Source organism: Gavialis gangeticus, unplaced genomic scaffold, assembly GCF_001723915.1.
Source record: "Gavialis gangeticus isolate Ggan-Ray unplaced genomic scaffold, GavGan_comp1, whole genome shotgun sequence".
Taxonomy (NCBI): Eukaryota; Metazoa; Chordata; order Crocodylia; family Gavialidae; genus Gavialis; species Gavialis gangeticus.
Genome location: NW_017729022.1, coordinates 101,710,239 through 101,715,672, shown reverse-complemented (window position 1 = coordinate 101,715,672; position 5,434 = coordinate 101,710,239). Strand labels below are relative to the sequence as shown.

At 40.1% G+C, this 5,434-nt stretch overlaps 1 long non-coding RNA gene across 1 annotated transcript in view; it reads left to right on the top strand.

Moving 5' to 3' along the window:
• The window catches only part of LOC109296342, a 1,601-nt gene extending 320 nt beyond the window's left edge, over positions 1–1,281 (top strand). Inside the window, exons 2-3 of the long non-coding RNA XR_002096963.1 lie at positions 405–647; positions 1,194–1,281. This is a non-coding gene — a long non-coding RNA (uncharacterized LOC109296342). The remainder of the gene's footprint in view (positions 1–404; positions 648–1,193) is intronic.
• The last annotated feature ends 4,153 nt before the right edge of the window (positions 1,282–5,434 follow it).

Genomic DNA, 5,434 nt, shown 5'->3' with positions numbered 1-5,434 from the left:
GTTGGGTTGGGGGTTTTTTGCATGCTGCCGCGGCTCCTTCTCCCAGAGCCCGCCTCCCTCCCTCCCTCCCTCCGCCAGCATCCCGCTCCTCCGCCCGGGGGGCGGGAATACCCCCCTCCTGCACCCCCAGCCTCGCCCGCCCTTGCTGTTGGGGCTGATGCTGGGCCAGGGAAGACGTCCTCCCCCCGCCCTAGCTGCACCAGGGAAGCTCTGCACTCTGCTCCGGCTTGGCCCCGCCTGCGGTGGCTGTAGGACTGGAGAAGCCCTGGGGAGGGGTGTTTAAAGACCCACCCCAGGGATGGAGGAGGGGAAAGGTGCTTCCAGGTCCCGCTGCCGTGAAGTGTCACGGGGAGGGAACCCTGTGCCCGGAGGACTTTTTTCTTTCTTCCTCCCTCCCCCCCCAGACCTTGGCGCCTTTCCTCCTCCCCTTACAGAAAGGGTGGAAGTTTCCAGGCTGTTGGGCCTTGGAGCCGCGCTGCTCCCTCCCTGCAAGGCACCGGGGTACTGCTGCGGGCACCCAGGCCAGGGCAGCACCCGCACAACCCCCACACAGGGGGTCTCACTGCCTGAGGTGCCAGCTCTGAGCAGGGCCCAAACTAGCCAAGGTTCTAGCGTCATCGATTTAAAAACAGGTTGTTAAGACCCAGGTGAGCACAATCCCTGGCTGGGGTGGTCTGGTTGGGGCTGGTCCTGCTTGGATTAGATGACCTCCTGAGGTCCCTTCCAATAATTCTGCAATTTTCTGAGACAAAGAAAAAAGTTCTCTAAAAAATTCCTTACTAGCTCTTGTGTTAAACTGTTGTTGAGAACGTGCTCAACCTTTTAGGAGCATGCTCAACCTTCTCAGAAATCAAGTAATTTATTTAGATGCCTAAGTAAGGATGTAGAAGACTAACTTCAGGCACCCTTTTTAAAAAATTTGGTATGTATGGGTGTTCAGCTTTCCCCTGTAAAATGTGAGTAAGCAAAATCTCTAAAACACTTTAAGATATTTAGATGAAAATATAGAAGAGCTTAATATAATTTTTGTCCATTATTAATGTCCTAATATTAGAAAAGTTGGCTCTTGTTCCTTGGAAACCATGTTGGGTTGAATCTAAATGAGCTATTAGAACTGGAGTCAGGCAAGGATGTGCAATTGCACCAGCACTCTTTATCTATATTGCAGCTATTCTTCATCTCATTGCTGATAGATTTCCACCTGGAGTCAGCATCCAGAATCACAAGAACAGGAATCTCTTTAATATCAACCAGTTATGTTCCAAATCCACAATGATCTTCAGTATGCTGACAGTTGTGTCACGTGCCCGCTCAACTGAAGAGCTCTAGTTCACCTTTGATTGCTTCTGTGAAGCATATGGAATGCTTGGACTTGCTGTCAGCTTCATGAAAACCAAGATACTTGACCAACTCACTCTAAGCCAACAATAAGGCATTGATTATGTGTAGCAAACCTGTTGCATAAATTGCTGGTTTTATCCCCTGGAGGCTAGTCCAATTCACCTCTAGAAGAGAGTCACACTTTCAGGCTGGGTCCAACTCTATTTTATTGCTTGCAAGCAGGCCGACAGGGGAGCTTGTTGCTCAGATCAGTGTCGACCCTAAACAAAGCACGCGCACTGCTTTTATTGAGCTAGCAATTTTTAGTTGGTGTGTTACATTCTGATTGGTCATTACAAAGCAAAACCTGGGCAACATGTAAGACATGCGTAGTGGGCCATCCTGTACCATGTGGGTGGAAAGTTACAGAATGCAGGCATTAATACTAAAACAAGGAACAAAGAAACATAGAGAAAAGTATCTATTTTCGCTACAAACCCACCTCACTATGGTAGCAGATAGAGGAGACAAAAATAGCTTTGACTCAGTATCACCAGGATCTACTCCTTGCTTCCAGAACTATTTGCTACATCTGCAGGTGAACATGCATATTGGATTATCCTCCTCAGTCATCTACAGACTCACCAATAACTTCCCTCTACTATATGAGGACAACAGTCTCTCAGAGGGACTGCTGATGACCAAAATCAGTATTTCAACTAAACTTAATATTTTTTTTCTGAGAAAAACGTGTTTATTCATATTTTCAGTTCTTACCTATATTACAAAATGATAGGTGATGCTGTTATTTTTTTACTATAACTATTAAACGTTATTGCTACTTGTTACGTATGTCAAGCTCTAATTCAATGGAAAGGAGCTCAAGTGCAAGAGAATTTTTAATTTTTTTATTAGGTAGAATTAATTTAAATGTTCTGAATACATATTAAAATATGTTTGTGTTTGATTATTAAATGCTTTAAATGCAAAAGAAGTATTATCGATACTGTGGTAATTGAAATCATTGTTTCTGATTGCTGTGTCCTTCAAGATTAAGAGCTGTTAGAGCTCATCTAACAACCAGCCTCTATTCAGAGACTAGAAAACATGCTATCTTCCTTTTTCAACTCTGGATCAGTTTTATTGGCTCTGAATTAGCTAGTCATTGAATTGAACTAAGTAAACTAAAATAAAATAGTCTCTGCACCTGTAAAATAGACTACTGCTACTTCTTGTTTAGTACTTCATTTTAGGTGCTTAATCTGTGATTTCTGACAGTATTATGAATTTCTTTGAGCAAGTGTGTACTATTTATTTGTTGTTTAATTTAAATTCTTTTAATTAATTTTGATATGTTTAGGCCCTAGCATAGGTTGCTATAATTTCAGGTTTAATTTTAAATGGATTTACTTATTTAAAAGAGAAAATATTTAATAAATATGATTTGGAGCTTTTTGTTAAAATTGATTATCAGTCACTCTGGAAACAGTATGGAATCGTAAGTTAAGTAAGTCAAATTGTACTTGCAGTGTGATTTTGATGCAGTTGATGGGAGTACAAAGCTTTTCTAAAGATAAACTGTAGTTGCCTTTGGGGTGTGCAAAGAGACTGATACTTAAAAGTAGAGAAGTGTTTATATCCTGTTTCTAACTATTGGTATGGAGAGCAAAAAATTACTGTAGACAAACATGTTAATTATTAAATGAATGAGGAAAAAAAAGAATTTCAGAATCTACAAGCTAACATTCTCGTTTATTACCCAACTCCCTCCCCCCTACCACCCTGAGTTCCACCTCTCAAAGCCTCTTATGCTGTTTACTAACCATCTCTTCTCCTCCTTCAGCCAAAGATGAGACTGACAATTCCCTGCATGTTAAGTTACTGTCAGTATTCCATTGCCAATTTTGTCTCTGCCAAATATTATTACTTAGTGCATCAGAACCAAACCAAAGTCCATATTTGTTGCATCATTGATTTACTATCATATGAGTTAATTCTTTGGTGGAAATAGTCAGATTTGAAAGGGCTTTGATTTAGGTCAGTGTTGATTTACATATGGCAGGAGTCAATGGGCTTGTGTTTTCTTTCACTAATCCTTAATTGTAGATTGAAATGTATCGGTTGCCTCTCAGTTGTCCTATATCAGGTAGAACATTCAATAGTTGAACTATCTTTCTGTTCTTCTCCTGGAGAACTCCACTTGATACCTCTTTCCAGATGCACGTTTGATCATTAATAACTACTCACTGAGCACAGTGATCTAACTAGTTTTGTATCCACCTTACAGAAGTTTTGTCTAGTCTGCATTTCCTTAGAATGTTGTGGGAGAGAATGTCAAAAGCCTTGCTAAAACCTCATCCACTATTCTCCCTCCATCAGTATAACCTGTTATCATAGAGGAGATCCAGGTGGGTCCGGTGTGACTTGCTCTTGAAGAATACATGCTGGCTGTTTCTGATCAGCGTTTTCTACTGCAGGTGCTGAGAAATAGACTCCTTGATGAACTGCCCCATAATCTTTCCTGGTACAGATATCAGATTGACTGTTCCGTAATTCCCCAGATTCTCCTCCTTCCTTTTCTTAAAGATAGATGCATGTAGATTCTCTTCCTACCCTTTTTCTAGTCACCTGGAACTTCACCTGGTCTATCCAAGTTCTCAGAGATGATATTGGTAGTGCAGTGTCACTCTCCTGTGAAACTGTTGGGTGATTAGTCACAGTTAGGACTTATTTCTGAACAGCGATGGCAAAAGAAGGTAGAATGTTCTAGGAAAGTGACAGCAAGAACAGGCAGGTTCTTGACTATATACTAATGAAGGCAAACAGTTGGAGACCTGCTTGTTCTGTAAGATGATCATCTTATTTTAGCTTGCATGTTTAATAGGATAAAGCATTTTTTGTGTTATGTAGTAAGCAAAGGTCCCATCTTGTTTAGGCCAGCAGGCCCTTAACTGAGCTTAAGCTAAAATTAGCATGACCTTTAGCATGGTTATTTTTGTTAAGAATGGTCTGGTGGAAGGGTCTAGTTCCTGTCTGGTAAAGGTCAGGTTCCTCTTTTAAAATACTTTGCTTTTGAGATGAGCATGTGTGACTAAACTAATTCTATAGGCTTTTAAATTGTAAACAAATTTAATTATAAAAGGGAATTTTGTGATGTTATATGCTAACGTTGCTCTATAAAATATGCTGAAGCTCACAACAAACTAAGGCTGGTAACAAATATCTTGTGTGGGTAACTGCTTAAGTTTTCTTATCCTCATCAATAAACCAGTTGAGAAGCTGTGCTGGATTTGTCTTCTAAACACTTATTCATGAATTCGTCCATAGTCAGTAGTGGGTTGTGAGGGATTTCTTGGGTTAATCTCACCCCCTGTTCCAACTGTTAGTAAAGTGAGAATACTGGCCAGCCCACTTGCTCGGAAGGCAAAGAGGAGAGCTGAAATATGGCAGTGATCAGAAGGAAAATGATGGAATACATGGGATCTTTAGAACAAAAAGAAAAAAATGGTGGCAAACCAAAACAAAACATTTTTGCAAACATTTTTTCTATTTTTAACAGTCTCAAGTCTTTTATTATCCCCGGTCCTGCAAGATGAGCTATGCAGATAGGGTTACTGGAGGTCCCATGGTCCACTCTGGACCAACTCTTGGAATACAGTCATATTTTTAACTTCATGGTACAGTGATTAAAAGAATAATTTTAGATGGTGGGAGAATGCTAACACCACAAAGATGTACAAGTTTATTGTCCTGATTTGTTTTGTTTTTTTAATCACAGATTTTTAAAAACATCTGGACAATAATAGTCCACAAGAATTTCCAAAAGACCTCTAACATGCATTTTTAAAGCATAAGCATAATAAATGTATAGCTAGCACATTACAATAAATTTGTCATTCAGTTCATTCTCATTAACGTAGGCTGTTTCAATGAAAGATATGTTGGCTTATTTCAGTCATGAAAAGCTGTTCTTCTTTCTGTACTCCCAAAGATAAAGGAATAGCGCTAAATCCTTAAAAAGTATCCACAAGCCATGATTGTGCTGTAACCCTTCTATTACATAAATAAAAGTTTCCTTTACAGTGTCCTGTACAGTCAGCATTTTACACCAATA